This window comes from Lepidothrix coronata, unplaced genomic scaffold (genome assembly GCF_001604755.1).
Source record: "Lepidothrix coronata isolate B3197 unplaced genomic scaffold, Lepidothrix_coronata-1.0 Scaffold8, whole genome shotgun sequence".
Classification (NCBI taxonomy): domain Eukaryota; kingdom Metazoa; phylum Chordata; class Aves; order Passeriformes; family Pipridae; genus Lepidothrix; species Lepidothrix coronata.
In genome coordinates this window covers 2741208-2760977 of record NW_016690188.1, presented here as the reverse complement: position 1 = coordinate 2760977, position 19770 = coordinate 2741208, and the positions used below count along the sequence as shown (strand labels likewise).

The 19770-nt window shown below is 39.6% G+C and overlaps 1 protein-coding gene across 4 annotated transcripts in view; it reads left to right on the top strand.

The window, feature by feature from the left end:
• Positions 1-19770, top strand: part of ADD3 (adducin 3) — a 98072-nt gene that overhangs the window by 44011 nt on the left and 34291 nt on the right. The window contains exon 1 of one of the 4 annotated variants that reach the window (XM_017804049.1): positions 7110-7213. The exons of the other annotated variants lie outside the window; for them this stretch is intronic. The gene's annotated coding sequence lies outside the window, so the exon portion shown is untranslated. Of the gene's footprint in view, positions 1-7109; positions 7214-19770 lie in introns of those variants that run through there. 4 annotated transcript variants of the gene reach the window in all.

Below are 19770 nucleotides of genomic sequence, written 5' to 3'. Positions count from 1 at the left end.
GAAAAGACTCTAGTACCATGTTGATGTCCAGAAATGTGAGTTGTGTAATGCATTTTCTAACTTTTTGGCTCATTTTTCTTTCTTAACAGTAATAATAAAATACGGAAGACAGTCTTTGAGATGTACATTAGCTTCAAGCACTTAGTGACAGTGGGAGAGAGCATTATTATTGAATTAAAAATCTTTTATGGAACTTGTTAAACACTATTTTCTGTTAAGCTTGTTTGCTTTGTTATCCCCATGGATGAACATTTTCCTAATCAAGTACATTTGTATTTTGATCACAAACCCAATAAAATTTGTCTGCTACATTTCCCCCCTTCCTTGTTCCTTCACTTTTTCTCCTTTGTTATCCCCTAGATGTTGACATTTTCTTTCTTTTTTTTTTTTTTTTGAGGAATTGGTCACATATTTTCGCTTAATGATTGTTATGTTAGCAGCTCCTGCACTTGGTATTCCAAAAGCTTGTTTGTGCCTGGTGACAGTTTCTCACTGCATATTTTAGTCTACACTCACACTGTTGCCAGATCTTGGTATTTACTTGGCACCATGAGGTTCTCATTTTATACTGTGTTGTATCCCAGTGCCACGAATTAGTCTGTAACATGTGTTGTTGACTTGGGCAATGTAAAATACTCCTTTGCCTCTGATTAGTGGGATGCATAGAAAACTGTACTACACATCCTGCATGTGAATTTTAAGAATTTAAAGAGTAGGCTCTTGTTTTTAAATCTGCCATTTTTCATTTTTTCCCCCTTGGTTATTAATGTAGTTAAGTGATCTCTTCGAACACATTTCTTCCGTCTTGCATGTGGTTTTAGAGCAGCACGTGTCTTGCATAACTTGAGGTGTCTGCAATATGGATGTCTGCTTGTGGATTATGTGCCTCCATTGGAATCACTGTAAGCCTGTGGTGCAGGCAATGAAGTCTAGAATATTATGCACCTCATCCTAAAGAAAGAGCTTAATTAGACAATGAATTCAAATGTTATGTAATTATCTAAAGTTAGGCGAAAAAAACGCACTTCAGGACCTAATGAATTCACAAATACAAATGTTGAACAGGAAGGTGTTAAGTTTCAGTAGTTTGTACATAATATGGATGATAAATGAAAACTGTTACTTTAGGACTTAGGAATTTTCCTTTCAGACTGGGAACTTTCAGACATTGAGCAACTTTGTTCCTGATTCAGATTTTGGAGAGAGAAAAGCATAAGTCACCCCAAGTGACTCACAAATTATTTAACCATAAAGTATGAACTCCTCTTGCAAGTTCAGATGGCACTGTTTATCCTTAACCATTATGTAATATAAGCATTTCTAGGCATTTCAGGGATTATTCTAACATATGTGATATGTGTTCATGTTCAGCATAAGTTAAGCAGCTTCCTTTTGTTGTGGCTGGATGTGAAAACTAGGGACTTTCTAAACCCCTTTTGCATTCTTTTAGTGTGAAATTCTTTGCTGTGTAGCAAATCTGAGAAGTGTGTGCCGCTTAGACTTGCATGGAAGTAGTAGTGAGGTGTAGTTTTGGAATATAAGTGGTATACAGGCTTGGAGCCCTCTCTGCATCCGAATTTCAGCCTTAGTCACTGAAATTTATCTCTAGCTTGAAGTGTCATGTCTAAATTTAAATGGTAAATCCTTAAGAGCAGAATAATCATGGTATTTATTTCTGGGACACATCTTCCATGCTTTTAAGCAATACATAGATCCTGGATAGATTTGCTGCACAAGAAAGAGTTTTACTGTGGAGAAGTAGCAGAGAAGAGACTAGTCAGCAAAGAGTTGAGTTTAGTTAACAGTTGGCATGTGTACACTTGTGTGATTTCTGTTTGTACTGCTCAGCTGAGTTTTACTGATGCAGTGAAATGTACTGTTACCACTTTCAACATCTATCAATATTTTCACAGTCTTCTATCAAAATATTGCTGAAAACAGCTTGAGAAAAAATTTTGAAATTAATAACTAATACCCATTCTAATAATTATGGGTGGGGTGAGAGTAATTTCTGAACTACGTAGTTTTTTTAAGGCATCGACAGCACTGTCACCATTCCCTACTTTACTGAAATATCTTCCATTTTGAAGTAGGTCTAATAAAGCCTTTAATCCTTCTTTTAGTTTAAAAACCTCTCTATGTTCTGCTGTTTAAGGATAATTTTTGCCTTGTGTTGTCCAGTATTTAGGATAAGTAATATAATACTTTGTATTGCAGCACTTCATGTGAAAAGAATTGGAGAAAAGTCTTGGAGAAGTGGCCTATGTATCTTGAAGGTCTTGGTGTTGCTCAGTGTGATGTGATGGGTCGATCAACTGCAGAAACTTTCTATGCATGTTTCTAGTATATGAGAAAGTCAGATTTTACTGTGGCAGACAATAAGCAATGTAAGAAATCATCCCCCAATGGATTTGCTCAGTGTTAAGCAGATAAAAGTGAAATTGTGGGAAGTGGTGAGTGCTGTTCTTGCTTTCAAGGAGCAGTGGAACTGTTCATGCAACAATATAGTGAGATTGCTTGCAGTCAAAATTGTGCTATGCTTCTGATTTAACAAAATTGTGCTGCTTCTGTTTACCCGTTATTGAGTCACTGGTTCCAAGGGAAAAAAAAAAAGACATGGTGTTTTAAGCCATTTGTACAAATTCATACTTTCCAGTCAACCATAGGATTTAGATTTACTTTCCTTGGGAAAATTTCAGTAAATTACTGAAAGTCCTCTGCTTTTGTATTTTCTGAGTGATAACACTGCCTGCTTGTATAGCTATTGTGGAGATGATACCAATCTTCCAGAAGCATAGCTCTACATTGTAGAGATTCTTTTTAAAAAAGGTAACGTTTAAATACTTCATCAATCTTGTTTGACAGAAGGATGTTGCTCTCACGTTTTTTTCATTACTGTATGGACACAATATCACAGTCCTGTTCTGTAGAATATTTTTCTTTCTACACACTGGGATGCAAACTTGTAGTCTGAGCAGACTCGGTTTATTCAGCAAAACACACAAGCTGGTATTTCAGTCTGCCTCTTTGTAAAGGGATTAGCTCTGACAGTTACTTCTTACCTCAGGTACTGGAATTGAAAGTGGCCGAGTGAAGATGTTTTCTAATAGTGTCATTCTTCCTGATACCTGTGCAGTTTGAGATGATTGAGTGGTCCAGCCAATGAAAAGGTGACCTGCTGTTACTAAAGATCAAAGAAGTCAAAGGAGCTCTTTTTAACTGGTTGTGTTGGGACCGAAGAAAAAAGCACCAGTAATATATATTAGAAGAGTCTTGCTGTGTGTGGCTTTACCCAGCAAAAAGGAATCTGTATGGATAGTTTGGGATTTTTAAATGGGGGTTGCCTTGGGTAAAGGGAGGGGAAAAAAAAAGTTATTTTTGTTGTTTTAAATATATTATAGGAAAAAACGACCTGTTTGTGTAACCTGGTGAGTTTATTTAAGTGGGATGAAATTTCCAGGTGCTCAGCACAGTGGGGTTTGTTGATGTTACTGATAGCATCCTCTTTTTATATGCTCTATGCCTTTCCTGAAATCCCAAGTGTGGCATGGGGTGATTTCATTCATAAGAAAGAAAGGGCTGAAATCTGCCTTAAGTTCTGGAGCTTCAGGGGTGCAATAATTACCAATAAGTAGTAATTACTTACCAAAAAGTCTTATTCCAGCATAGATGAAGCCATGTCTCTATAGCAACTTTGTTGGGAAAGCATGATCCCAAATAAAAGTGACAGCTTTTGTAAAGTGCCCCCAAATCTACCTGACATCAGCCAGTGTAAAACCACCTTGGCAGAGCTGATGTAGATATGGGGGTTTCTGAGGCCATCCCACCCTGTCTCTGCCAGTGTGACAGTCCTGTCCGTCCTGTAAGCTGAGCCTGGCTTTGCTGGCAGCTCCTCGTCCTCCCCCTCTGCCGCCCTCTACCCCAGATAACTTTATCCTCATATCACAGATACTCAGCGCTCCAGTCTGGATTTCATTTCTTCTTCCTCAGCTCCGTGTGATCTCTCGCGCATTCCTGACGCGTTACCAACAGCCCACGGCTCTGAAAGTGCCGGATCAGCTTTCAGTGGCAAGAGCTCGGAGGGGAAGAAGGCTGGTTCCTCCATGAGCAAACAGCTGGGCAGTTGTGGATGGAATTAATTGCTGATATACACTGGCTGTGTTTTTCTTCTCTTGTCATTTCCTTTGCAGCTGTGAAAGGCAAGTTTTTTAGGCTTTGAAAACAGCGCAGACCTTCTCAGTGGTATTGATGTAACAGCACTGAAATATATATGCAGATTAGGATTTGCATACAAAATAAAAGCCCTCCTAAACTGTAACAACCAGCAGTGTTGACCTTGATATTCAAATTCTAAGTGCACCTTCCATTTCTGACTTTGGATTTCTAGCTTGAAAAAAAATTCTGTTTGGGGAGGTTTGTATTTCTGAATGCAATAGTCATTGTTTTCTGAAAATAGGAGTCTGAAGTTGAGTGTTGAAAGCAAGCTGTTAAGAAAATGGTTGTCTTCCATCTACAGTCTTGGAGCTATTATACAAAATGGACTGAGGCTGCTTTAGCCAAATGTGGAACAGTCAAGTTGCTGAAAGTCATGTTCCAGGCCAACAGTTATGGGAAATTTATCACAGGGTTGGAAAATACATATGTTATCAACAGGGCTGCCTGTCTGCCCTTAGGCTTCACCCAGCCCATAACAATGCAAAAACAAACCGCCCATCACAAATCAAAAAATGCTGTCAAAAGTAGGTTCTGAGAACTAATGCTGTCAGAAGCTGCAGCTTGTTGGATTTAGTTGTAAAATCAGTGGAAAAATGTGTGGTACCTATTGTTGAAGATAATATTTTGTGAGCTTCCACCCTGTAAGTCCCACAGATATTTTTTGCCTTATTTATTAAACTGTTTTAATGTGCTTTTGTTTTACAGAATTGTTAGGCCTCCCCTTCCAGCAGGCTTATGCTGCCATGCAGTTTACTCAGGGGAAGATCTATAAGCTCTTTTGCCAAAATAATTACAACTCTCTTAGGTATTTCACTAGTACACAGTATTTGCACGATGTATATTTATAAATAGTCTTATACACAGAATGGATTCTTTAAACAAATGCTAGAAAAAGGTTTTGTTGTTTTAAGGCCTGGTCCTAATAACTAAATAAATGAAGTTGTACAAATATGCTGAAAATGTCCTCACCAGCTTGTGTTGTGCAGTGCCTTGTTACCACAAGACGAGTATTTCAAAGGTCCCACTGAAACCAGGGCCATTATTTGTGGTAAATACTGTGCAGGGTGAGGAAGGGTTGACAGACCAAAATCTTAATAAATAAATAAAAATTACACAACTCTTGAAAGGAGCCAGACTTTCAGTCACAGCACCCACATCAGCCAAACTCTTGCAGAGACTGCTGCAGAGATCTGTGGGACTGTACTTGCAGCCAGTACAAAGTAGTGCATCCTATTTTTTCAGCCTTCCATGCAAGGGATATCCGCTGCGACCTTGCGTCTGTCACAGCTAATAGCACACCAGGGGACACCAACCAAGTCTGGCTCACATGGAATGCAGGAAGGTCAGCTGTAGTAATTCAATTGTAAATCTGAGCCAGAGAGTCAGTATATCTGAATCGTGGCTGTTACTTCAAAGAATGAAGACTTCCCCTTTGAAAGCCTTCTAGTTTTTATAGCTATATAAAAGTTAACTGTTACATAAGTCGTATGATATATGTATGCATATATGTCTGTATTTATATGTTTTGATAAAACATATATGTATTATATGTATTGATAAATTTGCATGTATCATAGGCACCCTGTCCCATATCTGTCATATAAAGTACTTTTTTGGCAGGTAACAAACAGAAGTTATGGAAACAATTAAAATTCCTGTGCAATGCTGGAATACTTATTTGTTTGGAAGAGTGGGTGGTGTTATAGGGAGGGGAAAAAAGGCAGATATGTACTTCAAAACCAAAACGTAAAAGCATTCTGGAGTGGTTTTGCCAGAAGGTCTTTTTGTCTATTTGTGTTTTGACAGAAAGATCTGAGTATCAGGAATACAGTTCTGGGGTTTGTACTCTGGTGTATCTTATTAGTAAATATTTAAGAAATTATAGAGCTGCAGTTGCTTTTATGACCAGTAACCAACTGTGTTCATTTCAAGGCACTAAACAGTGTATGAGAACAGTGCTCTTAACTGCCCTGCATTGCAAGAAGTTGTTAAAATTTAGAAACTGGTTGTTCTCTGCTCTGCCTTCGCTTTAATCCAGTGCCTGTCTGACTGAGAGATTAAGAGAGACAAAAAACCCAGCCAGTTTTAAGGAACTCATATAGTAGCAGGGCAATTTAATTTCATCCAGCAGTGAATATCTTGATCCAGAGTCTGCACTGTGCTTTCTTCTGGGTTACGTGACAGGTTGGTGGCATGATTTGCTTTGCAAACCTGTAAATGAGTTCATGTTTGTGAATCTTTCAGCTGTGGTTTCTTCCTCCACCCTTTTCTCATGAATAAACTTGAAAAATATTTAGGACAAGATTTCTCTGGACTCACCACATCTGATGATATCTTTTTCAACTGTGGTCTTTGTATATGTGTACTTCTAAAACAATTGGGAGGTGTGGTGCAATGTGCTTCCTTGGAGGGAGGAAAGATTACTAATCTGTTAGTAAAGATTACTAATTCTGTGAGAAGAGTCAACCACACAAAATGCTGAAACTAACATTGCAGCTGGGAGGAGTCTGTGGCTTTGGTTCTAAACTTCCTTTGGGTTTTGCCAGTGACTTGGAGCAGAGAAGTGTTTGGTCAGTTATGGTGAAACACCAAAAAGATTTTAATCTTCTTGACAACTACATATAGCAGTATAGTAATAAGTTCAGTGTCCTAATCAACCACCTGACTTGCTACATGAAGAAACTGAATGCAATTAATAAATATTTCAGATTGTTCTGTATGTGACTTACAAGTGGTATTTGACTAATGAAATACAGGATCTGGCAGTACTAAAGCTCGAGACATCGTTGAGCGAACTTTGTGTAAGAGTGGGTTCATTCAATAAAAAATAAAAGGAGCATTTAAAGAGCCTTTTATTCCTGTCATAAAGATGCTTTGTGCTATTGCAGTTGTGTATTTGACAGAAGGGTTGGGGATGGATGCTGCAGAAAATTGTCTTGTATTTTGAGTGTATTTTGAGACCTGCGTGATTTCTATCTTCAGGGTCATGACATGGCTGGTGAGTTACGATTTCTGTGTTTGAATGAAGTTTTCCACTGTACTTAGTGTCTACATATCCATAAATCAGTTACTCCTTTAACACTGGTTGTTCTGCATATTATGGGGTGGTTTGGGTTTTGTTTTGGTTTTTTTTAAGGGAATGTTATCTGATTTTGCTTCTTCTTAAGTCCAGAACACCAGCCTCATTAGGACTGGGCTCAGAGTTTTGAGTATATGTTGGCAGCTAAATTGTGCACAACCACATGGGGCACAGGGCTGATTCTGCTGTGGTGCAGTACCGTGGGTTGCTGTAGTGACCTTTGAGGTTTTAATTTTAAGTCTGTGAAATAAAATGAATCAAATATGTTTGGTTTTGTTTTGTGGTTGAGTTTGGCTTTGGGGTTTTTTTTGTTGTTGTTGGTTTTGTTTTTTGGTTGTTTTTTTTTTAAAGCTGAGTACAAATAGGTATCTTGATTTAGTTTGTAAGATACGTTTTAACACATGGTTCTAGAACACAGCACATACTAGTCACACAGTTACACCAGTTGTTGCACTGTATTTTTTCATCTCTGCTTATTGTGTCAAAGTAGTTCAACTTCTGTGAGTATGGGTGATTAGCAGCAGACTAGATGTTCTCCTGTGTAAGTCATTGCAGTGTGATAGATAATGGAGAGGTCTGTTCTCATTTAAAGCTATAGCAGAGTGCATAAGGCAGCCTTCATTAATGTATACCGTAATAGCATTGAATGTCTTGGATTATGTCAGAGAGATTCTTATGATAAACATGACCAACAATTTTTAAATTGTCCATAAAATTTAATTTTCTAAGGTCCAAAACTACCCCACTCCCACCTTCCCCTCCACCACCCCTCAAAAAAACCCCCAATAAAACAAGGCAAAACACTCAAGTACTTTTAAAATACATAAACTTCTAAACTTGAACTGGGGAGAAAAGATGAAGAAAAAACTTCTAACTTTCGGTAGATTAATCATACTTTCAACATCTGGAATTAAGGTTTTTCTTAAACACAGTTTTGAGATATGTGGTATTAATCCCAAAGCTTTGTGAGGGTGTGCAGAGCTTAGCCTAGGAGGCAGATACTCAGTTCTGGCATTAGTTTTTTTGCATTGTTTCAACATTCTGGCACTCCACTTCATTTCCTCGCCTCACTGAGCACTGAAAGGGACATAAATTGACATAACTAGAATTTTGTGACTGGGGCAAGGGAAGCAGCCTGAAAGATAAACTTTAACCTGTCATCCTGTCAAAAAATTTGCATTGTTACAGAAGTAAGAATTTATATACCATGGAGTCAAGAATAGTATGTAGGGACAATGTATTAAGATAAAGAAAGTGCATATCTGAAGTTGTTTTTTTTCATCCTAAAAATAGGATCTAAACTTCCTACTACCTGATGTGCTGTTCCATAAAAAAAATTTGTTTTTCCATTTTTTTGGCATAAAAAAGTTTTGAGTACTTTCGCTGGCGTAAAGCAAGGAATCCCTAACTATGGCAAAAGTTGAACAGCTTAATGGGAAAGTAATGAAAGAATTTGTCCTGTCAGTGTAGTTTTGGGACTGCTGACTTCTCTTAGCAGTCTATACTGTCTTCAGCATGCCACAGTTCAGTTATGCAACCTTGGGAAATTTCTCTCCCACTGAATGCTCTCTTCCTTTATTAAGGCTAATGGGAGTCATGTGTTCATGTCAGTGGGAAAGCAGAGCCTTACAAATCTTTCTGGTAGATTTGGTGGAAACAGAGCTCACGTTCGTTATTGCTGTGTTCTGGGCAGTTGGATGTCTCATTAGTGGGACGTTAATGATGTTCAGTGAACTTCGTTACTGGACAGGAGGATGTGGTGAAAATATAAAATAAGTGACTTCTCAATCTTATAACTTCCTATGTTATTGGATTAACTTCTGCCTGTTGTGCCCTTTCTCTCATCCCAGCACTTAAACATTGCTACCTGTAATGTGGTGGATATGATGCTGGAGGTGCTTCAGCCCCACTGTCGTAGTCTCTCTGCCCTGAGCCTGTGCTGTGGCTTCCCTCTCCTTGGAAATTTTCTGCAGCTCAGTAGCAACCATTAGGTTTTCAATCCTTCTGCAATTTAAGGCAGGGAGCAGATCATAAACATCCATCAGGTAGGAGCCAGATTTTAGGCATGAGAATGTCAGTGTAGTACCTCTATAGTGAGAGCCACGTGCGGAGGGAGCAAACGTGGGTTTGCACAGATCCGTGGGAAGGGCCTGCGGGCGATGATAGCGAGAGCCACACCACTGCTTCCCTGAGCAGATGTTCCTGCAAACACCTCCTGCTAACAAAAATAAACCCACCATCTCCCCACCAAGTCGCAGGACAGGCTGGCCCTGATGTGAGGCCGAGCCGTTGGCCGACAGTGGGAATTTGCTTATCCTCAGAAAACGCTGCCTCTCGTTTTATCTCGCCGAGGCAAAGGCAGAACAATAGGTTATTAGAGCATTGGAACAACACAGGCTTTGAGTGACCCCCGTGTTACTGTGTTGGGCAGGCGAGGCTAAAAGAGGAGAGATTGGCTGCCCTCAGAGTTAATTTGGCAGCCAGCGTGTGGAGGCCTGGTCTGGTGGTGGGTGTGAGGTGAGGGTGACCATGAGAGAGCACAGAGGGCTTCCCCTTAGGGCTGCCCATGGGAAAGGAGAGCAGTAAACATAGAAACAGAGAGCTGGCAGAGCTGAAAGCCCTTGGTTTGATTTTTCTTTCTGGTACGAAATCTGTTTTCCTTCATTCTTCAGCTTTTATGACAAAACTGTTACATTGCTGATTTTTGTCACTGTGACTCCAAGGGGCTGGAAATGGCTGAATTGCAGGTGAAGTGTCCGTTCACAAGCAGAAAGGTGGTGGCCTCCTCAGTCCTACACAGAATGGCACAAGCAGGCTGTCACATCCATGCACAGTCCAGAGACCTGATTTAGTCTTGAATGTAGCCTTTGGAGATGTCATCCTTCCTGAGACCGTGTGCATCTGTAAGTAATTAGATAAATTATGCCATTGATATCTCAGAAATTAATCACGGAATATTCTGAGTTGGAGGTGACCCACAAGGATCACTGAATCCAACTCTTAGCCCTGTGAAGGACACCCTAGGAATCTCACCATGTTGTGTTGTCCAAGCACTTCTTGAACTCAGTCAGGTTTGGTCCTGTGACCACTTCCCTGGGGAAGCTGTTCCAGTGCCCAACCACCATCTGGGTGAAGAACCTTTTTCTAATATCTAACATACTGTACTAAGAATTTGTTTTTTCAGAGAATAAGGGTGTAGGGGAATGTTTTAATCTATGAACAAGGTATGTTCCAGCTATGGGCCATTAGTCTTAAAGGTGCATTTTAATTAAAAGCACTCATATTTCAATGCTGGTAAAATATATAGAGCTGCAGAGTAGACATGCATTTTGAGGAAATTCAGAAGGGACACAACATTCAGATGTTTGCCAGTAGCTCCTGTTTTGTAAAGCAGAAACCAGTTTCTTAGTCCCTCAGCTTTCACTTGCACACATACCCTTAACAACAAATAAAGAAACTAGCCTTCTTGATGACTCATCAGTCTGTCTTGAGTAGAATTTTCCTGCCTCCCATGCTGAAGGAGGAGCCCATCCAGTGAGTTATTTGAAAGTCAGTTGGTCTTAGAGAATTAACAAGGTGATGAAACTACCTTTATCTTCTGGACTGGTGTACCTGTCGTATGCTACTCATGTAAATGTATGTACATTTTTTAAATGTGTTTTTCTCTAACACGTAGTAAGAATTCTGGCAACCCCTTCCTGGGTAGTTATCTACTCAATATGCAAATGTATTCCCCAGTGTCCTGACTGGAAGCCTGCTGGAAGGCTCCCAGTCGGTTCTCACTGTGTAGTTCCTGGGTTGCATCTGACAGTCCAGAACCAGAGACTTTTCCATCAGTCTGATGGGGGCAGAATGGACTATCCATGAGGGAAGAAATAAAATGGGCTATCCATTAGGGAAGAAATATTTAATAGTTATGATGTGCACCTTTTTTTAAATTTTTTTTTCGCATCAGTTGAGGAAAAACAAGCGATGGCAGCAGCTGTGCCATGTGAGCGAGTGTGTCATGAGCCTGCTGGGCAAGGCATAGTGAAGGGCATTATTCCTCTGGGAGGTTGGCACTGGCCATGGCCCTCCAGAGTTGCCACAAAGGATTTTCTGTTCGACATCTAATGCAACAAGCACATTCATATGTTTGCAGAGGGTTTCCATGGAAACCATGTAAACTGTGATGCTAGCAGACAGAGCCAAAGGTTATACTATTGTAGAGGCCCTTTTGTGTTCTCTTTAAGTGTTTCAGAGCAGTTATATTTCTTAACTCATACTTTGAGCCTATGAAACAATTTATTCAGATTTTTGGTTTAGTCTTCTTTTCCCCCTCCTTTCCCCCCATCCGCCCTTGCCTAAGCTTTTGTCGTGGTTGTACTGAGGAGGCCAGATAAGCTGCAAGAATAACAATGAAAATGTGGTTTTTATTTTAGGTTTTTTTACATAGGATCACTTGAATATCATTATTTGAATTGATTTATCTTTCTGTTAGTGATAATGGTGCAATTGGCAGTGGAAGAACAAGGCACAAAAAAACCCAATCAACCCATTCTGCCCCTAATAGTACTATTCTCAATTCTGTTGAGTGCTTTTATTGCTCAGGTAGAACTAACTCAGGTCATTGCTCGCTGGCACGTGGAGAATTTTGAATGTTTGTCTCCTCTTAGAAATATGAACCTATGCTATTTGTAGACACTAGTTTTAACACTGGCTAGCCTTTAGTATGCTTTGAGAGTTCGTGCTGATTTTAAATTTAAATTTCCAGGCATACCTATTGCTTTGTTCATGTTTCAGGAAGTACGCCCACCATGGGCACAACTGCTACTTATTAAGAAGAAAGAGAAGTATTGACTCTTCTATAGCATTATCTGAGTTTCCTTTTGACTGCCCATGTTTGCAAAATTGTGCTTGTTCACAAGTTCAGCTTAATTATCATGGGAGGTTATTTCAAATGGCTGATCTCATGTCTGGGCTTCTGCTGCAGGTCAGAGAGAGGTCCAGGTACCTGTTTGTTGTTCACCTGCTGCTCTATGAACATGAGATCTTACCTGATCACACTATGCATATATTCCTTCCTGCCACTTATCTTTTGAACCTGTTGGTTACTTTGAGCCAAACTTGGTACAAAGGTAAAAACGTAATTCATTTGTGCATTACAAAAGTTGATGTCTGGTTAGAAGACAAAGATGTAGGGTTTAGATGCTGAGGTTCAACAGAGGTACGAGTTGCCCGTTCCATCTGATCATAGGGCAGTGACTAAAGAACAAGTCCAGGCTCAGTGTACATAATCAATTGAACTTGTAATCAAGTTTGCAGATTTGAGACAATTTAAATTCTCAGTTTTAAAGAATAAAACGTGCTTTGCTGAAAAAAAAGTGCAACAACCTCTTAGGTGCGTAAAATATTCCCATCTAATATAGGCAAGTAACCTTGGCATTAATTGTTTCTGAACTTGTGAAAGTGCTGTCTCAATTATACAAAGCAGCACTTAGTAATTACTTTTTGTGGATATCCCACACAAGGATGAAACAGCCAACTTGGAGCACCTGTGGGCACTTGTGGGCAATAGTTTCTAATACAGAATGAAAAGGTGGAATATGCTGTTAGCTCAGCATACTGCTGACTTACTTTTGGACAGCTAGGCATGCCCATGACCTGCTGCACCATGCCAGGAGGGGTCAGGAAGGGATGGATTTGTTTGTTTACTTATTTCTCATGTTTTGTTATTTAGATATCAGATGTGTAATTATTAAAAGCCTTATATCCACTGCCTCAGGAATGTGACAGATAAAAATAACTTCAAAAAAATAAACCATCCATGTTAGTCTTGTAGAAACCACAAGTCTTCCAGCCCAATATCACACGATTCCAAACAACACATTGAATATGACATGAAAATGAGCACAGGATAGATGCAATGAAAACCTTTCTTCAAGTTTCATATAGCATAATTGTATAATTGCACTCTGTGAGGGATGGGGGTTGTGTGCCAGGTAGGAGTGTTTTTCATTATGAATTCCAATTTTCTGAATTTGAAGCCAGAAGTCTCAAGTCTGTTCATATAGCACAAAACTTTGTATGCTTTTCATCACTTCATCCTGACTGCTTTGCAGCACAAACTCTGATCAGTTTTGAAAATTTATCACAGAGAGAGAACACAATACTGATGAGGCAGGCTGAAGTCAAAATTCCTTAGCAATTTGCCAGGCAATTAAAAAGAACAAAATGAAAAACCCTTAGCAACCCACAAATGGCATCTGACATGCTTGTTTCAATACACACTGGAAGCATCACTCAATAACTGAAATTGAAAAAATTTGAAATCCAGCAATCTCCCTGCCCAAAATAATGCAATATATTAGCAAGTTAGAGCAATGCATCTTGAAGGGAAAAAAAAATATTTAAATACTACCCAACTCTAGAAGCAGCACCCACTCCAACACTTCCAGAAACCTTTGAGATCAGACTCCTGAGACCAGATTAGTCCTGCAGATTCCTTTTTTCCTCTTTGGATTAAGAAGTGAGTTCCAAAAAAAGATGTGGTTCCTCCGCATCCCCACTGTGGTTAATCCAGAGCTCCGGCTGCCCTGGGTCGGTGTCGTCCTCCACAACATTCCAGCACGTCTGTGAGAGCTGTCATGAATGAGCCTTTGGCAAGCATCTAATCACCTATTATTCAGCACTTTATTAATCAAGTTTTGTGGTATTTTTTGGCATGTTTTTGCATTAATGTGGAGATCTTTAATGCTTTGAACAATGTTAGGTTTTTACAGATGTTTAAAAAAAAATCCACAAAATGCCTAATACATAAGAGAAAAAAAATAACTGAAAGACCCAGAAGAGATGTTACTTACCCTCACTCCTCAAACAGATGTGATCTGTCTAGTCTCAAGCATTTTTTGTATCATCAGTAATTATGATATGAACTGAAATTCCACTTACCCAGGATGGTTTCCATGAGTTATTCAAATATTCAAAAATAAACATCACTATAGCTCAGAAAACAATGTAATTTTTACAGTTGTTAATCGATTTTTAAATTTGTTGCTTTTAAATCATAATGTTACAGTTAAGAGAAAAATTTCCCCCCACATCTCTCTGCACTCAGACTCTGAACTCCATCCCATGGGTAACGTCTGATACTTGCATTCAACATAAATATAAACAAGTTGGAATGCAAACAAACAAATAGCATTTTCAGGCCCGGTTTACAAATGAGCTTTGGAAATTCAAATAAAACAACTCTTATGTTTTTAGTTTTATCTAGGAGATGGATCCATCTAATATATCTGTTGGCTTCAGCATATTCTTGGAATTACAAACAAAAAACAGTGGAAATCAAAACTGGAAGAATTGCTGGGAAAGGACTTGAGGAAGAATCCTTCCTGCTGCATGTGTGACTGATTAAAGGCTGTATGTGCCTTCAAAATTATAACTGAGGTCTTTGCAACTGGGATTCTGAGCCACTGGTGCTGCAGCTCATTCAAGTCCATGGTTTGAGGAGAAACCATGAACAAGCTTTTCTTCATTTGTGTGCCAATGCAGTAGTATAAAGTGCCTTCTGAAGCAGTCTCTGGTGGATGGTGTTTGTGCTGCCTTGGCTGCCAGGAAGTTCTGTTCTCCTTTTTAGACACGAAAATATGCTTCATGAACTGCTTAGGACAAAAGAGAGGGTGAATCTCTAGGACAAGTGTTCAATGTCAGCTGGTTTTGCATTCTAGAAACAACCAACACAGATGTTTGCAAGTCTCCATGATTTTACGTAGCATGCCAGGATTCATCCATGGTCTGGTGATACCAGAGTTGTTTGCTGTGGAGTGTCTTTTATTTTATGCAAGTTTCCAGTGCTTATGAGTAACGACGGAGAAGGTGAATTATGGGATAACAGTAGATAATTGCTTGCTTGCACTGGAAAATAATAGTAACCTAATTATGAAATATTTCTATATTCTGCTTTTGACTTTTAAAATACTACTCTTACTACTGTGCCTGATGCTGACTCACCCCCGCAGTGTGCGTCTTACCAAAGCTTTTGTTAGTAAATCTTCAGCTCTTGTTCAGGGATGTGCTGGCTACTGCTCTGGGCATGTCTCCTTCTGTGGTTAAGTCCAAAATAACCCTCTGCCTTCAGACAGGCTTGCTTGAGATTCAGTAAAGTAACTTTCCATTCCTGAAGGTGTAGAAGACCTTTGGCTCTCTAAATTCAATTTACTTTTCGAGTACCATGAGCAAAAGGTGGCAGAGACAAGAAGCAGGTCAAATTCAGGCCAAGTCAGTTGAGATTGATGTACATAATTATATAGGTTAAACATTGAAAGCAAATGAAATTTTTTGTATTTACTAGTTAGGTAATTGGTTGGGTTTTTTTTTTAAATTATTTTCCAGCAAGCTGAAGACAATATTAGCCATGTGACTATACACAGAAAAAGTGTTTCTGCACCACCGTAAATCCTAGGGATTTCCCTGGGAAGGATAATTAAAGCAACATGCTTTGAACACAGCTGATAAAGTAGCTGCCTTTTGAACTTATGGTGAGGGCAGCCAGGCCTTTGTGGCCCTTCTCTACTCCACACTTTCCCCTGCCCTTCTTGCCCAGATTATTTTTAACCCTGATCCTTTTGTGTAATCAGTGTAGACTCAAGCTTCCTGGAGAGGTGTGCTAGCACACCTAGGGGGGAATAGTGTTTTGAGAGGTGGGGAGCTGAAACACAAGGGGCAGGATTGCCTTGAGTCAGCCGGGAAAAACTGTAGCATAAGGTGTGTTTAACTTAAGTCCTCTGAAGATAATAATTTTGTAGGTATTAGGGATGCCCCCATAACTTAAATCAAATTCTGTGTGTTTGTTAACTTTTTTCATGTTATGTTTTAACATTCATGAACATTCATATTTGTGAATGGACCAAGGAGGGGAAAAATTTTTCCATGTATTGAGGCAAAATTAAGTCTGATAATGCGGTAAAAAAGCAAGTCTTGAATAGGGTGACAGAAGACACTTCTCAGAATAATTTGGATATAGTGATTTACAGTTTTTTGTCCCTTATGCCATCCCATGGCTGATAGAAGCTGTTAAAATCCTATCAGAAGAGCTTTCCCTCTACACCTCAATTTGAGCTTGCTTTTTGGAGCATTTACTAAAGTAAAGGTGTAGCTTTTTTCTTGAGTTGCCTAGGTTTTTTTCCATGCTTCTCATGGCAAATCATTGGCAATGTGCCTCCTGCACAGTCAGGCCTGGACTTGGCTGGCATCAATCCCTAAAATTACTATTTTTAAATTCCAGTTAAAAACCTTAAGACAGCTATAACATTTCCACTAAGTCTCTTGTTCATATTTGAAATCAAAATATGCGATTGTTGTTTTATCTAAAATACTCAGAGTTTTTGACTGTAACTATCATAAATCAGCTTTTTTTAAATGCTGTTGTTTTCTGTTTAATGTGGAAATGACATATAAGTCAGTAAAATGTTAAAATTCCCTTTTTGAGACGCTAGCCAATTTATTTTGACATGGTCAAGCTGATATTGGTGTATTAATGTGACTTGTGTTATTGCTCTTTATTTAAAATTTATGTCAGCATGATTCAGAGGTCCCAAGATGAACTGGGGGGAATCGTGCAGGGTGTGGTGCGTAATGTAAATAAAGATACAATTTGTCCTGAAGACTTTATGATCGAAGACCTGGCACAATTTCATCTTTTCCCCAAGCCTCCAGTTACAAATATCCTACTGAGATTAGCTGTTGGCCAGGCTTCCCATTCCTCACTTACGAGTTACAGAGGGTGTTGAGCTGCAATTCTGTATGGTCAGTGCACGGTGGTGGTCTTAAATGGGGTTTAAGACAGAACCGTTGCTGATGGTAAAGGTCAGGATTTGATGTGAAGAGAGAGGAACTCCAGGGGTTTGGGCTATAAAAAGGTTTGGCTGCGTGCTGCCATACACGAGATCGGTTGTTCGTGTAAATATTTGTACAATCCAGCAGTTGCCCCATGTCGATCATCTGGTTTGCCCACCATTGCAGCCTCTGACCCTCCAGCAAAACACAGGAGGCAGCTGCTTTGGCCATGACATTTCTCAGGATAATCAAACTGCCATAAATCACGAAGACTTTTCATGTGCCTTGGCATCGATAAGTTTTCCCGGCTCTCTAAGGTCACACGTTGTACCAGTGACCGAGGAGGGCTCTTGAAGATTGCCAAGAGCAACCCTTGTTACTCCGGGTAGTGCTTTCCAGGTTGATATGAGTCAGTGGGATTTTAAAAAAATATTTACATAAAAACTTGCTTCTTCTACCCCATGACTGTGTAGATCTGCATAAAGAGTGTAATTGTCTCCCCTGCATCTGTGCAGTTCAGGGACACCCCAAGAAAAGAGTCACCAGAGGAAGCTGGAGGCTCTGTAAGAGAAATAAAGTGTTGCAAAATACAAAAGGTTTTGACTGCAATCAGCTTTTCCAGTTACGTGGTTTTTTCTCACGGAGAAGTTCTTAGTTGATACTACGGAGGAACCCAGGTTTCAACTTTTCCAAAGGTTCAGGGGGATTTTTCAGCCGTTGTCTGTGTGGGTTATGTGTTTGCGTACTTTCACGGCTTAATACGGATAAGTGCCACCAGAACGTAATCTTTTAATTTAGCTCTGTGTTGTCTACTGACTCGTGAAATATTTTTAGGTGACTTAAGCACAAGTGATTATGTAGATAAGCGGAGATCAGTCCTTAAAAATAAAAAAGTGCTTTTTATTGTCTTAAAGTTGCAATATTTTGGAAAATACTGCCATACTTTTTCATTATCAAGGTTCCAGGTATCTCTGAATCTAAATGAAATCAAGAACACTGTCCTAAATTCTTATTCCCCTCTCATTTGTAATTTGCTGGGTCCTCTTGGAGCATGAATAGGCACAGGGTCATGAGAACCAAGAGTTGAAGCCTCTTTGGTGGTGGAGCATTTGCATTTCGTCAGAATTCTTAAAACCAAAAGGAAAAAGCAATTATTCCTCATGAAAACTGATATATGTGTCTTATGTCTTCATTTCTGGTTTTTTTTATGAAAATTGAAATACACATGAGGAGTTAAAGCTCCCTGACTTTATTTTTAGGGGTTCCATGACTTAAGAAAAGGTCAAACACAAATAAATAATCTTATTTCTGCTCTGTCGGTATAATTTGCTTGTATCCCTTATTGATACTAGCTCTGCACTATTTGGTGTCAGGAATGGGTAAATACAGGACATTAATTCCCAATAAGCGCTGAGATGACGGATGGATTCTTTGAAGTATGTCAATATTTGCTAATAATATTTGTTATTAGCAAATGGGTTTGACATGAGTGGGTAGATGGTGTTCTCTGTAAAAGAAGGATAACAAAGCAGGGTCAGCAAGAGCCAAAATACACTGCCAGTTTGGGAGAGCCCGCCAGTTCTGCCCCATGGGTCAGCTCTGACATGGGCTGTGCTGATGGGAGCAGCTTGGGAGGGCCTGGGTCTTCCTGCGGTCCCGTGATGTTTATATTTGGATGCATAGTTTATTCCCTCTAGTGCCTAAGCTTCGAGGTGGCATTGGGAGAGGGCCACTGCTTGTATCTTCAGTTGGATTTGCCAAAAGAAACCACTTTCAGAGGAGACTTGGTTGAGTTCTTGCAGGTGGAGCATTCCTGCTGCCTGTGAACTGGCTGAGGGAGGACCAGAGCAATGGCACTGCTGCCATCACTGTGCTGGCTGGCTCCTCTGCCACAGGTCTTCTGCATTCAGAACAGCTTCAAAACACTTGCAACTTGAAAATCTGCAGCAGTTCATGCTGCTCTGGTCCTTACCAAATCCTCTGGAGCAGTTGGGGGGGGGGGTGTTCTGTGAATGACAGATGAATTATTATCCTGGAGCAAAGTCATAGTGAGATGAAAAATGTTAGAGGAGGGGAAGTAACTTCATTTCCATTGTTGTCATTCAGTGCATCTGTGCTTTGTGTGAGAGCAGCTTTTTGCATATGTTATAGGGAGAGGTTTTCTTTTCCCTGGCAGCTCCAGTACATGTCCTTAGCTTTCTGCTACGGTGAGGACACGCTTCCCAAACAGCAGTCTTGCCTTTGGATAGAAGCAGATTATTTAAGCTCAATGTTCAGATATTTTGAGTGATCTCATATCCTCTGCATGAAATTTTAATTTAATGCTCCTCTATGAAAATAGCTTAAGCCAGGAGAAATTTACATTCTCATCATAGAACTAATTTTTTACTGTGCTTTTTCATGAACTTCAGTATAACATCGAAGATGAGAGAAAAACAGAGGAAAAGTAGGTGTGAGATAGGACTAACATGCTTTTCAAGTCTAGTGAGTACAGAAACTATTTTACAGTTTAATAATTCAATGTATTAGATGTTCTGGTGGTTTTATTCAATTGAAGGAGATGTGGGTTTTTTTTAATTGCCTTAGAAATAGTCTCTGTCCACACTGTTTCATAGGACCAGTCACCCTGTGTACCCAAGCAGAGGTGACAAATAAATTTC